Source organism: Phyllostomus discolor, chromosome 8 (assembly GCF_004126475.2).
Source record: "Phyllostomus discolor isolate MPI-MPIP mPhyDis1 chromosome 8, mPhyDis1.pri.v3, whole genome shotgun sequence".
Taxonomy (NCBI): domain Eukaryota; kingdom Metazoa; phylum Chordata; class Mammalia; order Chiroptera; family Phyllostomidae; genus Phyllostomus; species Phyllostomus discolor.
This window is the reverse complement of record NC_040910.2, coordinates 23,761,556-23,780,622: the sequence shown is the minus strand read 5'-3', so window position 1 is coordinate 23,780,622 and position 19,067 is coordinate 23,761,556. Positions and strand designations below refer to the sequence as shown.

Genomic DNA, 19,067 nt, shown 5'->3' with positions numbered 1-19,067 from the left:
CACTGTGATAAATACACATACACTTTGGTGTTTAATCCTCACTAAAAACTATTAGAAGTTTTTTTCACGTGTCACATACGCACACTATTTCTGCGTGCCTTAATCACTGACCAGAGGACCATTGGCTTCTCAGTGGCAGTGGTGGGGTTCTGAGCCAGTATTCTGGACTCCAAAGTTTTTACTCTCTGGTGCACCGCAAACAAACACATAGAAATGTGTATTTCCTGTTTTCCTTCATCATTTCCCCTTAGATATGTTACAGTATTGGGCTTTATAAATGACACCCGACCACCATCTGAATTACAAGAGAGTAACACTTTCCTCTTTCATCTATATGGTCATGGAAATATACAGTTGATATGCATCCATTTAGCTTTAATATTTTTGATATGTTGACATGACCACTGAATCCCATAATAATGCTAAATTCTCAAAAATAGTGCTAACAATTCTATAAGCATTTTTTTGTATCTTCATTGTTCTGCTCCCTGAACTAGTACATTCCATGATTAGTAGTAAAAAAGATAGATTATATGTTAGAATGAAACATACAAAATTGTTGTTTCATTGGTAAAAATAATTGAATATTATCAATTTCTTCAAACAGTATCTTATTTTATAAAATGTTCATACTAACCTTGTTTATCTGTAAGACTTGTTTTAACTGTTCTCTACCTATATATTAATGCTTTATATGAAATTCTTAATTTAAATGCTATAGAGATGTTTCCCACGCTACCACACACTACCAAGTTATCATTATAAAAGCAGATTAATGCAACTGAGAAGAGTTCATATTTCCAATTTTGTTTTATATAATACTAGGAATTAGTTTCTATTTCTCAATAAATGTTAATATTTATTATAGTTTGCATTTGACAATTCAACAGCTGCAAAAGCTAATAATACAATAAAGTTTTAATATCTTAAAACTGAAATAAATATTAACATTTTCTAATTAGGTAATAAGGTATTTAATTTCATAGAGATTATTATAAAAATTAAAAAGATTATATTTTTACTTCCTTAAGACTTTTTGTATTATAGAGAAATTTATTTTGTATATTTACATTCTACCTTTTTAATGCCAGTGTGAAAGAATAAAATAAATAAATAAATAAATAAATCACTGTGAAGTATATTGATTTTTTCCTTAGATGATTAAGCATTCAATTAGCATATATAATATACAATTTTTGAAGTCATAAATGTATATTAATTTATATATCTTTAAAATTAAGAAGACACTAAATATTTAGATTTCAAGTGGATTATACTATATGTGAAATGAGTATGCTATTGAAAAAGATTATATATTTGATTCACTTTATTTGTAATAGGTAACTGGGGGAATACTGAGTGATATATTAAAGTAACTAATTCCTTTTATTTTCTATCTATCAGGTCATTAAAATTCCTAAATTCTTTGTGGCAAGGTTCCTATAACTTGTAATAGATCGAAAAGCTTTTTTAAAAAATTAGTAGACAAAAATGTATAGAAGTCTATGTATACAGAAAATTTGAGTGGCGAGTGGGGTACACCCATCTGCCCACCAACCCCACCGTGTTGCCTGTCAGCCTCGTCTTGTCTTACTCTAGTGCCTTGGGTACATCTCATGAACCAATCGTTACACAGTATACTAACTAGTCTAAAGTTTATGTTAAGGTTCACTTTTTGTGTTGTATAGTTCTAGTGGTTTTGATAAATGCATAATGCCATGTATTCATCATACAGTGTCATACAGAAGAACTTCAGAGTTCTAAAACTCCCCTGTGTTTTATCTGCCATCTCTAAACCCTTGACTAACACTAATCTTTTTACTGTCTCAGCAGCTTTGCCTTTTCTGACAACATCATTTGATAATGTCAGTTTGGGGGGTTTTCTTTAGACGTGGTAGTGTCCAACTTGTTAATATCGGCAATTTCCAAATAAAAATGACATTACTCATCTTTTCATAGGTGTATTTCCCATCTGTACATATTCCTTAGTGAGGTGTCCATCATCCATCACTGCTCAGTCTCTATCCCCTTTCTTTAGGTACTGCATTACAGTTTGAATTTTTTAGAAAGCTACCCTTCCTTTCTTTTATATCCTCTTGGATGGAATAATTCTGTCTTCAACATGGAAGCAGGCCTGGCCCAGAGCAGGAGTGGTGTGCAAGGGGTTAGAGATGGGCGTGTGATCCAAGTGTGAAATCTTGGGATTCTAATTAGAGTTTGTGTGAAAGAGAAGTTATCTTTCTGTTGGACCGGGAACAGGGAAAAAATAAGTGACAAGGTGCTGTAGCAACATGAGAAAATGTCCAAGGACAGAGCTGATGCAGGGGGGACAGGGGCAGGGCATGGGCACAGAACACAGTCGCTGGATATCACTGGAGCCGTGTGATCAGCTGTACTGCACTCTTGCAATTATAATTGTATGTGCCATTAAATGTCCTGCTTTTGTCAACTCTAACTAACTGGATATTTTTGTCACTTACAATCTTGAAGCTGCTGATAGTTACCCTCACACATAAGTGTCATTAAAAGGCCTGAAATTCTTCTGCCAGTCACAGTGGAACTTCCAGGAAGCTGATCTCTTCTTATCCACTCAGTTGTTTAAGCTTGTATGTATTTACTGACCATTTGTGCTTCAGACACTTCTTGGATTTGAAGATATGGAAACAGAATATCAAATAACGCCCTGTCTTCATTATTTTAGTGGGGAGAAACAGAAAAACAGACATTAAAGCTATGCACTCCTTAATGGCGGGGTACATTCTGAGAAATCTGTCATTAGGCAATTTCCTTACATGAGCATTATAGACTGCATGTACACACACCTAAGCTGGATGCCCTACTACATCCTAGGCTGCATGGGATAATGTACTGATCCTGGGCTACAAGCCCATACAGCATGTTACTGTACAAGACAAAACAAGATTAAACCAGGCACCAGAGAAACTGATAAAATCAAGAGATGAGGTAAACACAAGATGTGCCGGAGTAACACATCATGCTGTTTTACAGTAAATGTTTTTTGTAAGCACAAACAATATATCCTAATATAAAAGTATAGTATAATAAATCCACAAAGCAGCAACATAGTCATTTATTATTATTATAAGTATTATGTACAGTACACAATTATATGTGCTGTACCTTATATGACTAACACTGCAGTAGATTTGTTTACACCAGCATCACCACCAACATGTGAATAAGAAATTGTGCTACAATGGCTATACCATCACTAAGTAATAGAAATTTTTCAGAAACATTATAATCCTAAGGGACCACTGTCTTATATGTTGTCTGTTGTTGACAGAAACATGGTTATGCAGTGCGTAACTCTCTATGTTTATAAGCAAATAAGCCAAGGACAAGTATACCCCTTCATCCAAGGAAGCCAGACATTTGCAAAGAGAACACCTATGTTACCTGCACATAACAGAATGTGTGTTTACAGAACTTGTTACCAGCAGGACCACTGAAGTTCTGACCTAGGACAGCAAAAGTGAGGCTATAGAGACAGCTTAGAAAACCTCAGCTTTAAACAGTAGTGCATGTCATCTCGACAATGTGGTTGGAGAGTTACAGCAGAAATGCACATAATAAATGAAGCACAGAGACCAGCAAGAACAACAAAATAAGTTGCTGCTAATAACTGAGATTCTCTGGAAGGAAAAAAAAGAAACCTTCTTAAGGATAGCAATGTGTGAACTAAAAGCCACTGCAGGTGTCTGTAACACCTTGAAACATGAGAAGACGCCAACACATCCAAACAGTAGAATTGTGTTACTTGTCTGGTCACACTTTGTTCGTTAGCACCAATTCTCATTTGTGAAGATACTAAAGCAATAGTTGAGCATATTGGAGATCATCTGCAGTGTTGAGATTAACTCTTCAAATATCAGTTAGCCATTTAGTCATAATCTGTTACTGTGTTTTCTAAGACACTCTTATTATCATCTTTTAAAACATCTAACGGACATTTTTGAATATTTATGCTTTCATTCATTCATTCCATATTTACTGAGCTACTACCTCAATTCTAGATTCTGAGCATAAACATCTACAAGAATGACAATGTCCTGCCCTGAGTTTACAGTTTAATAAAAAACCTACCAAAGAAAAGAAGACATAAATTGCTAGTAATATTTATGGTAATGGTCTTTTGAGAAAAATATAAAGGTCTTTTATGAAGTGTTTCCTGTGAGGAGGTGATATATGGGAGCTGAATGAACTGAAGGAATGAGCCATATGAGGATCTGAGGAGTAACATTAGCAGCGGCGCACAAACAGGGATGTTTGTGCCCTCGGGTAGAAATTAGCTTGCTGTGTTTCATTGTCAGCGAAGATGGACATGAAGGCTAAGATGGGTGAGCAATCAGGGCTCGTGATGGAGGGCATCTAAGATATAGGAATTGACAAGGTCATGTGAAATCTTCAGGTTGGGGTTAAGAGATTACATTTAGTTTAGGATATTGACATGCATCTTGGGTGTTTTGAAAGGGAGAGTAACAATCTTATATGACAATTTTATAAATTTCTACCAAGTCTTTGAAGTGGATTGAGTTAGGAAAAAATTAGGGTATTACTAGGTTTACATAATTAAAACCTAAATAAAGACAACAATATACACAGAACATTTTCAATCTCACCTGTTCTCTTTAGTTTCTTAACTAAAATATTCTTTGTTACATGTATCCTGATAAATTTAATTGTTCTCAGTTCCTTAAGGTACGGACTAACTTAATATTATTACCAATTATAAACTACATAGCAATACTTTCCTTATTTAAGTTTAATAGAGATTGTACCTGCCTAAGAGCCTGTAAAATCAGTTTAAAACATTAAAATCATAGGATATCTGATCTGATAAATATGCATTTATTCATCTAAGTCCACTAAGTGAATACAAAGACTTTCACAGATATAGTTTTATGAACCAATAAGCCTTAGCCAAATTACTGGTATCTTTTGTCTGTTATGTACAACAGTAAAGAGAGTTATTTTTTTTTTAATTCTGTATATAATAGTTTAAATTGTCAGGCAAGGAAACATAAAGTTGCCCACAAATATTAAGCTTTTATACGTTTGTATGGTAAGGTCTAATTAATCGGCAAAGTCAGGATATTCACGCTACTGAGAGTCAACAGTCGACTATATTAAACACCTTTTCAGAAATTTTTGTGATGTCCTTAATAGGTGTTATTCCTATAGGGCATTAAATGCCAAGTGCTAACAGCTTTTTTTCCCCATGTAGTTCATTTATTTCTTTTTCTTCTTTTGATCAGGTTATTAAGTCTTCTATAAATTTCTCTTCTCATTTTATGTGTCATCAATTTTAACAAAGTTTAAAGGACACCATTGATGTTAATGGCCCCAAATGTTCTATTCAAATACAATGTTTGTATCCTTCTGGTGTAACAAAGATAACTGTAAAAAGATAATAAATGCATTAATTAATTAATTAATTAATTAAAGCTTTCTTTTCTTGACTTCTCAAAAATCATTACGCTTTTGTACTATTAAAAGAAGATAAATTAGAAACAGTTTTCTTTATTCATTTCTTCCTGAATTATACATGAAACCAACCTTTATTTTTTCCATCCCTTCCTCATGTAAGTTATTAGCTTATTAAAACCCCCTTATTATAACTATATTAGAGTTTTAGTGAAATGTGTTTTTTAACAATTGCAATGTACAAAATGAATCTTAGGTATAGTACATAAAGACATTTTTAAAAATCGTTTCAAAAAAACAGCTCAGTTATAGAAGTCACAATGAGCTTTTCCCCAAATTTGATGGTCTTGGAGAGCAGGGCCAATAGAATGGCATTGGTCCAATCAAGATAGCATAAAGTATATATGACAAAGTGGAGTCACTTATGTCAACCACAATGGCTGTCAGTCAGCCATACCACTTGGTTCAAGAGGGAAACTACCTAAGTCAGAGCAGACATGACCAGCAAGGAGACACACCTAAGATATCTGCAGAATAGCCATGTCTGTAGAGTGAGACCGCCCACAGATAGGCTCCTGGGGAAATTACACACTTGTCAGCAGGAGTGTCAAGCAGAATAGCCATATACCACCCATAGGTTCATGGGAAAATTCCCCACTTGGCATCAGGGGTGCCAACACATTTATGGAAAAGATCCAGAAGGGTGGAGTATACCATTTTCAAGGTATAAGTGAGGCAGGCTCCACACCACTGCTGAGACAGCCAAGCTCCATACACCAGTGCTGCTCCACGCCATGCTGGTCTCCCTTGGCATCGGCCACTGGAGGTTCTGCCCTTCTGGACTGAGGACTTTATCTGCCCTGCTGCCCACCTTATTCTGTAGGCGTTTCCTTGCAAGACCCTGACAATTCCCTTGCCCACCTTGCAGTCTCCCAGACACGCAAACTAAGACTTAGGATCGTTATTCCTCACTGATTGCTCTGTGTGTGTCGTATTTCTCTTACATAGGTAGAATATGAGTATATGTTGATGTTCTACTTTGAGTGACCCTGCCTTTAATAAAAGCTGAGTGAACAGCATACTTACTGTATGTGACTTCTGTCTGTTCCTTGGTGCCGGGCTGCCTAGCAGCTAGCCCAGCAGTTGCCCGGCTGACTTAGAGAAAAGACTGTATCACGAACATATGCTCGTGACACGGCCCATGGAACATATCTTGGTGTTTAGTTATATGCAATAATTCCCCTTTGGGGAAGGAGTATATGAGTTTTTCCAAAATGTATTTAGTCTTTTTTTTCTCCAAAAGCAAAAGTTGCTTAGATCCATGGCTAATTAACACTGCACATCCTTGGCCATTCAAGCCCTCATTGTGTTTACTCTAGGCCCTCACTTATTTTTCAAGTCTTCAGCCCTTACTTCAATCATGTAAAGATGACAGAAGGTGAAAGGCAACATTATGACAGTGACAAAGACAGTGTGACTAGACAAAATCCAGACCCAATCCAAGGGCAGTCGGGGTGGGGCAATCAGGAAAAGAAAAATTTCTTTAAATATCCTAAAATGTATTAGAATAGTCCTATGTGGGACACAACTCATTTTTAAAAGTAAACTCAGATTCTAAAACTGTAAAGAGTAGGGTTCTTTTTTTCTACTTTCATTAGAATTTTCAGATTTGATAACTTAGAGATTCACAAGTAAGCAAAATCTTGATGAAGTTTGTCAAACTCATAGGCATAGGCACTTCTATCTCAGCATGAAATTGCAGGTGCAAAACATAAGGGAGATGATTTGGGGACTGAAAACACAGTTAAGGATTCAAGAAGATCATTTCTTTAGTGGCTCAAACTTTACTTTATTCAAATGCTTTACGATTTGATCATTAAACATGGGAAGTTTATTTCCACAGAATTTGACCCATTATTGATTAGTGCTGAGAGATAATTATTTAAAGTATCCTATTTATTTTTTCTCCGAATAAGTAAAATTTATTGTTGAAGATTTACTTTATTCTAAATAATTTATACAAAGCAACACTGATAGTGTTTAGTTTATATAATAAACTAAATAGTGTCTAGTTTTTTTTTAATTTTCCTTAGGAGTAAGGCCATGTTTGGTACGCAGCAGAAACCCACAGCATTAAGGATGTGTATATGATATTCTTAGGAAAACAAAGAAACAATAAAAAAGGAAGCCAAGATACACACACATTTTCTCTCACTAAAAAAAAATGTAAAGAGTAATAATGATTTGTCTACGATATCAATATTACTATTTCTGATAATATATTTATTTGTTTTACATTAAAATCACTGAATCCTCAGCCAGTTAAGTACTGAGGCATATCAGCATAACAGTCTTGACAGTCTTTTAAAAAGCCATTGTTCTATTGTGATAATATCTAGAAAAATAAAGATTACTGATGTTGCTGTAAATGTTAAGTTTTCATATATTTATATATGCATATACACTACTATTTTAAATGTATATATGAAATATTTAATTTTTGCGCATTATAAATTTATTATATGACTATCACAGTCATATTACTGTGCTTAACCAAACTGTTATATAAAAACTCACTTTATAAGTAAATCAGATGAAAAATTACTCTCACCCATAATGAGATGTGTAAAATTAAAAAAATAAAAATTAACTTTATAGTAAACTAGCAAAAACATATTTTGTAAATTAATAATCACATTGTAATTTTTCACATTATAACTGTTTTAATTATTTTAAGAATAATTTAATTTAGTTGCAAATGTTACAGGCATTTTTATTGGGAAATAACATGTACTGCAATGTAATTTCATGTGTCATAGGTGGTGTTTAGTCAGAAAACAACTGAGCTTTTTATGCGTCTCTAGAGATGCTGTTACACATCACAGACATTTTGTCTTCAGGAAAAAGTCTCTTGAATGGCCTCTTTGTATTATGGCCTTCCCCTCTTATCCGTAAGAGATTTGTTCCAAGACCCGCACTGGTGCCTGAAGCTGCAGATACATATATATATATATATGTATATGTGTGTGTGTTTTCTATATATATATACTTATGACAAAATTTAACTTATAAATTAGGCAGAGTAAGAGATTAACAACAATAACTAATAGTAATATAGAACAATTATAACGATATACTGTACCAAAAGCTATATGAATGTGATTTCTCTCTCAGCAAACTAGCACAAATTTCTTTTTTCTTTTTCACAACTTCGTGAACAGAAAATTCTTTTGGACCTTAGATGTAAGCAATCTCAGCATGAGTTTTTTTTCCTTTCCTTAAATCAAGAATTTTTTTCTTTTCACTTAACAAGCATATCTGAATGGCAGCATCACTTTTCATGTGCTTTGGGGCCATTATTATGAAAAATAAAGAGTACTCGAACATAAGCACTGTGATAACACAACAGCGAATCTGATGATCTGACAACTAAGACAGCTACCGAGTGACTGATGGGTGGAGAGCATCTACAGTGTGGAAATGCTGGTCAAAGGGGAGATTCAGAAGGGGCGGGGCAGAGTGCATGTTGAGAGATTTTATCATGTTACTCAGAATGGCTAGTTATTTAAAATTTAGGCATTGTTGATTTCTGGAATTTTCCATGTAATATTTTTGGAACATGATTGACCACAAGGTAACTGAAATTGTGGAAGGGAAAGACAAGGATAATGGAGGACTACTGTATACGAACATAAGGGAAATTTAGGGACATTTATCTTGCAAGAAGATTATGATCATATGTGTAGCTTAGATAAAGCAAATTAAATGCAACAAAACATTATTTATTCTGTTGCTATGAAGACTTTGGGAATGCACAAGTAGGTATAAATGAAGAATATATATAACGTTTGCCAGTAATATCCAAAACCAGAGACATATGATGAAGTGGACAAGTGGAGCTCTGGTAGAGATTTGTTGACTTTTGAAATCACTGAGCACTCAAAGTACAACCAAACAGAAGAGAAGCATGAATAGACAGGTTTGTAAAACAGACTTTTTCTAGCCCAGAATGTGGCTGAACCTGCAAGTTTCTGGAGGCCCCACTTTGGACAATGTTTTAACCTATGATTTTGGCATAAAAACTCTGAAATTATAGCTCAATGTGATAGCTTTATGATAACTTTAGAGGCAAAACTTCCAAACTCCTGAGTCAGTAGACAAGACAGATTGTATGACAGAAGAATGGAAAAAGAGACTTGTGTGTCCTGAGGACAAGGTATTTCTAAGTGTCTCAAGAAAATTACAAGAAACCAGTCAGATTCAAACAAATATAATGGATGCTCCCTGATATCATCAAGTGTAATCATCATTTTATTCTTCATTACTAGCTGCTGGCTGTGACATCTAGTAAAGAGATTACACCAATATGCAAGAGTCAGGAAAGGAGTAATAGCAGTAGAATGACAAAGACAAAGGGATTCAGGTTAGGTGCTTTGCTAAAAAGAAGATAGGTTTTTGAAGTAGCTAGAGGCCCAAACTGAAATGGATCCATTCACTCTAATTTGATCTGAAAAAGGTTGGAATAGAGGCCAATTTTTAAGCACTTAACAGTTTGGTCCCTCTGAGCTTCTTTGAAGAAATAGGGTCAGAAAACTGGGTTGTAAGTGGGTCAGTGCCTTGACGTCTTCCAAAAGCCACAGTGTAAGGATTTATCTGCACCAGAGCTGCTGCTTTCAAGTATCAGACAGCAATGGTCCCTTTGGGGTTGGGAATGAGGATGACTGTGGAGGGGGTGGGGTGAAGAGAGGCTTTGTTTCTGACTAACAAATCATCTTCTGTATCTAGAAGTAGATTTTCTAGCTATTTAGGATAATCTGAAGTCAACTATGGCCACCTCCTACCCACTATTGCTTGTAAGATAATGTCTGGATATCTAGCTAAGATTTCTATTTATTTTTATAGTAGCATTCTGATGTTGAAATAATTAGCACTACATAGAAAGGGCCTGGCATAATCTTTTCCTTATACATTCATGTTTAAATGAAACACACTGCAACCCCTGGTGTTTCCAGTAGATGTAGATGCAGCAGTGACAAATTTATACAGGAGTCAGTGTGCATATTTACTGTGGAAATAATGAACGAAGCTGTTGCTATGTTGTATACTGAGCTATGGAGATTGTGCCAATGTGTCATGTAAATGTTTCTACTTGTTAAAATTTTTAAAGGCCAAAGCATGCACTATATTATTCAAGCATATTATTCCCCAGGATTTGAAAATAATTTTGACATAAATTTAATTAAACCCCAAAGTCACACTCTTATGTTTGTAGACTGTCATCTCAGCTAAATGCCTTATTTATTATTCTGAATACTGGAAAATACACCCATACCAACTTACATGTTCTTTTATATTCACTAGAAGTGCCGCTGGTTTAGGCCTACTAGTATTTTTCAAGCGTAAAATAAACAATGATCAGTTTTGTCTTGTATAATTAATTTACACACATGTGTATATTTTGAAGATAAGTAAATGAGGGGATTGACAAAATAAATTATGGCTTTCAATAAAGCATAAAAATACCTCAAAGCTAGAGCTCTAATGTACTGTTCTGTACTTGTTTGGGAGTAGATGAATACCCAACGATGAGAGAGATAGAGTGCAGATGAGAAGTTCCAAAAGTCTTTCTCCTCCTTATCATACTCAACTTAGTCAAAATGTTCCATGTTCCACATACCTGGTTATTAGGTTCTCTGGTGTTCTGTATATGCTTTAGCTTGTACACTACATTACTACACTTTATATGATACATCACTTATCTGAAAGTAGAGTGAATGACCAGAATCTCCTAGGTTGGTAGAATAAACTTAGTAAAGTTGAGGATGTAAATCCTTATATAGGAACCCTGCCTGCATATCAAAGCAATACGCAGTGCCTTTCAAAGCTGCAGGAGTCAACATGCATAAAGAGAAGGGGAAATTAGTTCTTCGCACATTTCTTGTGAGTTTTAACTTCCTTGTTGTTGTTTCCTTAATTTGATTGTCTCATTTCTTGCTGAATATGGTTCCTATGGATCCATGCTCTCATAATTTGGACCTTATCTTCAGTAATAATAAACTGCCAAGAGTAAAATCTAAGCGTCCATAAAAAACAATTGGATGCGATGTGGCACTTACACACCATGGGAGAAACGTGCTTCACTAAACAAAAGGTAGATTCCATGGCATACATATGCATGTATTTTATTTCTCTAGTTACTTCATATGAATTATTACCTGAAGCCTCTTGACAAACCTGTAGAATTTTGAGCATTTTAAAAATTAACCAAGCATATACAGCATTATTCCTTTAAATTAATTATACTAATGCCCAATTAGATTCATCAAATGCTCATGCCTCTTTCTTAACTTTTTTTCCATCTTTCTTAATTTTCAATAGCATTTTCTTCCATCTCAGGAAAAAATTGTTTCAAAAACTGAATTAAATACCAACAATGTTGGGAACATTCACACTAAGTCAATCTGTATTCCAACATTATCAAGAGCCAGATTGATTAAAACATATAAAATAAATAAGATTATTTTAAATGTGGAAATAGTAAGTAGAAAATCTTTGAGCTGCCTCAAACTTTCAAGTAATTGACTTGATCAAATAAAGCAGTTTCATTTGTCAAAGTGCAACCTTACTACAATGGTTATTGAGAATAACCTTTACAGCTTTCTGGATAACTTATAGATTTCCTATAGCATTAATAATAAAGTAATATGTTTAGATACATTTCAAGATAATTTCCCATCCACACCCTTTTTGGAGAGTTATATGCCAATAGTCCTTTTTTCATATGTGAAAAATATTTGTGTAGTTTTTCCCTATACCCATCATAATGACTGCTAATAATCAGAGATGGAAAGCCATTGAAATAAAAGCATATAAGCCAGCTATTGTTGGCCTCTATGCTTTCCAAATACCTTGGAAAGGTGTGGCCTGGCCAACTCTATCTAAACAGATTTCATTACTGGATATTTTAACTAAGAGGCACAGATGTAAAGTGGATGTTAGCATTAGAAAGTTAGGCCAAATTACGTAATACAATTTTCAGGATATAGAGATGGTTGGAGAATCCATTCTGGTCTATTTGCCAGCTGAGGCAAAAGATATCCATCCTGAGATCTGGGGATAGTACAGTAGATATATATATTAAGGCATCTATAACATAACATAGATAACATACTTCCTTTGAAAGAGATGGAAAATATGGCTTTGAACTCTATCTATAATAATATTCTGGAAAAATAAAAATCCCAGTTAAACCTAATTCTTCATCTTCTCAATACCTTAATCTAAGCAGCTGACTATATTGCAGAAAAATACACAACCAAAAAAGACTACTCTCACATTACATTTATAAGCAGAGGTACCGTTCTGTTTTTAAAAACTGTTGGAAATCCTTTTAGATTCCTTTTGTCATTTCCTTAAATCTCCCCAACCACCTTCTCTGTCACTTTCAACTGATGCTTCATTTCTTACCTCATTACGAAAATCTAAGAAGCCAGACGGGAACAACACACTTTTATATCATAAAATACATCTATCTACCTGCACCTGAAAGGTCTTATTTTCCTTTTCTTCTGAATGGATATTCTCATCTAAATCCAAATCTGCCTCTCGTTTCTTGGATCACATTCTCTCTGACAATTGCCTCCTCTTTTTCTTGCCTTATACATTTTCCTGTTTCATTATTCCTCTCCACGTGTTTCTATCCTCACCAATGTATATGTGTCTATATCTGCACTATGCATGCCCATACATACCTTCTTTTCTTTAGAGAAACACTTTTCCAATGAACTTTCCATTCTTGCTATCTCACGTCCTCAGCTTCTATTTCTCTTATATAGTCTTACCAAAGTTAACCATGGCCTTAATCTTTCCAAATCTAATGATCATTGACCAGTTCTCGTCATATCATACTGGATTTTGGCAACATCTAATTTGGCTTCTCATTTTGTCCACCATAAAAAAACTTTCTTGCATAGCTTCTGTGTATCTATAGTGTCTTTTTATCCCCCTGTGTCACTGGTGACTATGCATTTGTCTCCTTTGCTTGTTTTTCCTCCCCAGCCTGACTGTTCAAAGATGAAGTACAACAGAGTTCTGTCCTCAGCTCTCTGCTTCCCAATGTGCACTCACTCTATGGCTGATCCCAACTACAGAGTACCCTGCTGTGTCCCTTTATTAATGTAAATAAAACTGGTAAATGTAGAAATCTGACTCCAAACTCCTTTGATTTTCTGACTTGTATCCACCTGCATAAATGAAATCTTCCCTTGCTTATCTAAAAAGGACTCAAATTTAGGTAACCTTAAGTTCATATGTATTTGTATAAACTTTCTAAACATGTAAATCCCCCAGTGCTTCACGTTTCAGTAAATGACTCCTCAAATCATTTATTCGTTTGTTTGTTTGTTTGTTTGTTTTTTGCTTATCTTATTTCTTTAATTCCCTAAATCCTGTATCCAACCTACAGGAAATGAAGGCAATCAGACAATTCTGTATCACCACTGGCATTTTTGTCATCTTGTTTCAGACCCCATCATCTCAGGCTTTCTTTTGGGCAACCGAAATAAGTTCTAATTGACCTTATAACTTTCACCTTGCTCCTCTGTAGTAATAAATTCTAGTCTTGTCTAAAAACAAAAAATGCCCAGCCTTGGCAAAACTTATTTTTACCTCATTGTTATACAACTAAAACCATTTTAGCTATTTTTCTATGAATCCACCAAGATCCAAAATTTATTATTCTGACCTCAGTTATACATTTTAATTTGGCTGCCTGTTGTAATTTAATCTTCTTCCTGGTTCTCTCACCTAATGATAACCAAGTTGTTATCTCTACTGTTTAAGGGTTACTCACAGACAGATTTTCACACTTTCTCCTCTGTACTCTTGAATCACAGTGACATGATTTAAATAAGTGACAGCTAGTAAGACCTATCTGGGATGTAACTTTTTCTGAATCTTTGGGATGTAATTTTTGGAAACATTATCAGTTGTCTCAATTCACTATTCTTTTAAAATTATATCTCTATGTTTAATTACTGTGGATTTTTGAACATCATTCATTTTTGGAAGAAATAAATGAAGTGATAATTTCCGTTTAGAAATCCTCACTACAAAGTTTATGTTTGTGTAATGTGTTACTGTCTTTTCTTTATAACCCATATTATGTGTTCCAGCCCTGAAAAAAATGGAGATAAATGTGTTATCCAGGATGCATATTGAAACTGTAACCAAATTTTGTGTTTCTACATATCATGGACTTCAGTTTAACCTTGAACTAGCAGTCCAATTTCTATTAAAGAACTTTGTAGTCACTCGTAAGCTCTTTAGATATGCAAATAGGAAAAAGTTCTGACAAATGTAATCATAACTAATGTCTAGAGTTCAGGTTTAGGGGCTTTAGAAAAACATTATGCAAACTACTGGAAAGTCACATATTAATGAGGAAAACATGGAAATAAGTTCCTAAAGTGATTATCACATAAGAGAACACACAAAATATATCACATCTACCTGAATATACACAACCCAGAACTGAAGATGTATTATAACAACAAGGTTAATCAATACCTAATATTGAGATGATGTGTTTTCTTAAACCAAAAATAAACTTATAGCATATTAATGCATTCAATTAACTTAACATTTTAAAATTAAAGACGCCCTTTATACATATCAAATGAACAACAATGATAATTACCTCCATATTTTATTGTTCTGGAAAATGCCAAATCTTTTTCATTTAACGTTATTCCCTACAAAAAAAATGTTTTATGTTTTTACATCACTGTCTGCATGCTAATCATATGCAAAACTTATAACTTTCCCTATTTACTTTTAAATTTTTGTCATTAATAAATTTTCAAATATTCTCTGAAATATCCATAGGCACCCTCTTAGAAAGAATTTTAAAAGTGAAATGTAAATTAAACTAATAGAAGACAACATTCAACTACATTTTTGATAGAACATTTTTTCCCCAGTTACATGTACCATGTCTAATCAGTGGAAAGCTTTTCATTACCCTGCTTTGCTAAAGAAACATATATATCAAAGAGGACATATCAACTACATTGAAAAATAACAGTTGTAAGAAAGTTCTTCACTTTTTAAGCTACAGAAAAATCACATCCAGCATTGGAAAATAGGATACTGAGCAAATAAACATGATAAGTGATGGTGTCAGTGAGAGGTAATGACTGATACAATATTTAAACAGCTTCAAGATAGAAGACAAATTGTTCAAACTAATGTTCTCATTTTTTCTGTCACTATTGAGTATTGTGCTTATAACTATTAATGAAATATTCAAACAGTCATAGAAAATATGAAATAAAATATTAAAGTAAAATATTTATTTTATTACTTGAAACTGAAGAAAAATGATAGAACATAAAAATGTACAAAAACAAGATAAGATTATATGTGTACGTGAAAGTTACATTTACTTCCTACATGTCACAAGCAGAGAAATTTGACAAAAATTAAAAGCAGTAAGACAGCAACTTAGTCAATAAAGTTGGGATTTTTTTGGTGGAGATTAGGAGAGTAAAATAACATTGTTATACATCTAATAGATATTCTATTTGAGAGCAAATTAAATAATATTTCATTTAACCACTAAATAAAATAAAGAGAAATTTCATATATTTTTAAGATTATAATTTTTCACAAAATGGTAAAAAAGGCTTTGCATGTAAAATAGAATATTTGCTAAGGTACACTTTTTTTTTTAAGTCATCTGAAAGCAAATGTGGATTAGCACATTACATATACTAAAATATTTTAAAATATCATTGGCAACCAAGTTTTAAGCCTAAATTCTGCAAGCCCCAATGTTAAAAAAAAAGGTTCAGATAAAAGATCTAACTTTAAAAAATGGAATATAAATGTCTCTCCAGACTGTACCCATGAAAAAGAACACAAAGTCAAACCTCGTTCAAAGAGCACACATATAGCCATAAAACCATATTTCCCAAGTCGTTATTGTTTGTGATGCACATTTAAGTGCACAGAACATTTGCCTTTATGGCAGTTTTATTCTCAACACAGTAAATGGCAAAAGGGTTTCAGTTCAATTGACTTTCTCATAAAAGATTTAATTCCCTATTTGGCACGGGTTACATACTGAGTTTCTTACTCAAGCTTATGTCTGTACTCTGAGTAAGTAAATTCTGCCACACGTGACAGACTGACCTGGTGTCAGGGTGAGAGGAAATTATACCTGTTATAAGTGACATGGAATTCCAGCAGTTACAAAGCACTTTGGGGGTGGGGTTGGGGGTGGGGATGAGAAATGGTCGTCATTATAATGAATAGCTAGGCATTATGCAAAACTAGAAAGTTTTATGCTATGTTAAGTATCACCATAAAGTATTTAATGCCAATAAACAAGTAGTATATTATTCTATATCCTATTATATTCAGTTTCTTTGTAATCAGATACATTTGAATAAAAATAAATTAGAAAAATATTGTTCTATATGTATGTTATGTTTTATCTACAGTTCCACAAAATCAAAATCATAAAGATAATGCTTAGTAAATTCACCTACATGTAAGAGTCATTAATAGAAAATATTGAGCATACTACAGAAACATTTAAATATTCAACATAAATAACAGTAAGATCTATATAGTTATAATTATAACTACAGACATATAGATATAAATATATACATATATGTATTCTTAAACCTGAATTCTTATTTTAATTTTAAAACAATGAATCAATATGTATGCTTGTATAAGTATAATCTATTTTTAAACATATTCTATTTTTAATGCTTAAATAAAAATACCAAAGACAATTCTGACAAATTCAATATGTGGAACAAATAGGACTTACCTTAAAGTTCAAATAACTAACAAATAATGCAAAATGTACTTTCTTTAAAATTGTTTGAAGTATCTGCTAGTATTTTCCAGTACTATTTTTTACTGACTCTTTTGATATAACTGTAAAGCCACATGCTGCTGTAAGAGATACTACAGACAGAGCCATGCATGCTCTGCCCAGTTCCTACTAATGGTTAACATTCTGCAGAATTGCAGGGTAGGCAAAAGCAGGTTGACAGTTGGTCATATGGAAAAAAAACATAGTAATTAATAAATACAATACAAAAATAAACTGTCTTTTATGTACTCACAACTGTAAATCTACTTTGCCAACCTCTGTATAGCACAATATCATAACCAGGAGGATATCTACTTTGATACTGTCAGTCATCTTCTGCAGATTTCCTGTTTTATTTGTCTCCACTTGTGTATGGGTGTGTGTTCTGCTCAGTTTCACCATATGTGTTTGTCACTACAGCCAGGAAGATCAAGAAAAGTAAAGATTTGCAAACATTTTCAAAAATTAATTGAAAGGTACTATTAATGTTTTAAAACAGAAGTTAACAAACTTTTGCTGAAAAGCTGCAGATAAAATACTTTTTAGGTTTTGTTGGCCACACTTCTGCTGTTGCAACTACTCAGCTCTCCTTTTTAGTAGTACAAAAGCCCCCGAAACAATCCCTAAACAAATGGATGTGGATTGTTCTCGCAAAACTTGATTTGCTTTTTCCTTTGCACCATTATGGAAACCATAAATAGCTGAAATTCTAAAGACAATATTATTCACAACCACAAGAATTTACTTTAGCCATCACCACAATGTCAAGCCTTCAGCTATACAGAGCCTTCTTTTATGTCCAAAACTTAGCCAATTGTCCACTACTAAGACAGGCAATTTATTGTTTTGTTCTATACTACCTACTTCCGTTCTGTTGATATAAAGCCCTTTTGTGGGTGATATATCCGTTAGGCAAAACACCAAAACCAACCAACAAACAGCAGATCCACAAATTCTGAGACCTGGGAAATGTGTTAACTAAACCAGAAAAGAATAAATGGAATTTTAACACTATGTAGAATGACTTTGAATTAACTGTAGATGTAATAAATATGCCTAGTAAAAGTGTGAAGGACCAAAGTTTCCGAAACCATTGTGTAAATACTCATAAGGGAGGCAACATTCTTAGCTGTATCTAGTTCATCTATCTCTATGCCGATTTACATACTGACTTGCACTATGCCTAAGCATCCAGCAATAAAGCAGAAAATTAAATACACTAGATTTCCCTACATGATATTTAATATCATATGTTTCTAAATAATCAATTTTTTAGTGTCACTGGATGAAATCTCAGCTGGAGAATATGATTCTAAATTAACTTAATAGTATATATTTACATAGTTTTATAACACCATGCATCAGTGGAATAGAAAAATTTCCACTGTATCGTCTCAGATCAAAATTACAGAAAAAATACTCATTTATGAACTTTAAAGCACAATGTTAATATAATCAATTTTAGTTATTTGTAAAATGGATTTGATAGAAGAGGGAGAGAAGTTGAACTTAAAACCAAAATAGCTATTCTTCTTTTTGTAAAGAAAGAGAATCTTATATAATAAAATTGTCTGTGCTTGTAGTAAAGGTGCACACAGTTTACATTGGTCAGAAAACTTTTTTTTTAATTAACAAAGTATATTGACTAAAGACAATTTTTTTTCCAACCATGGCAAGTATTATGCAAACACTTATCAATGCACAAGGCTTTTAATCTTCTATTATG

The 19,067-nt window shown here is 33.5% G+C and overlaps 1 protein-coding gene and 1 long non-coding RNA gene across 6 annotated transcripts in view; both read right to left on the bottom strand.

Annotated features, from left to right (window-relative positions):
- Positions 1 to 19,067, bottom strand: part of FSTL5 (follistatin like 5) — a 546,524-nt gene that overhangs the window by 345,615 nt on the left and 181,842 nt on the right. The window lies entirely within an intron of this gene.
- LOC118501949 lies at positions 1,226 to 18,861 on the bottom strand. Its single transcript, XR_004904603.1, has 4 exons — positions 18,851 to 18,861; positions 13,576 to 13,582; positions 12,991 to 12,999; positions 1,226 to 1,844 (listed from the first exon to the last, which is right to left on the bottom strand). It is a non-coding gene; the product is annotated as an uncharacterized LOC118501949 (long non-coding RNA).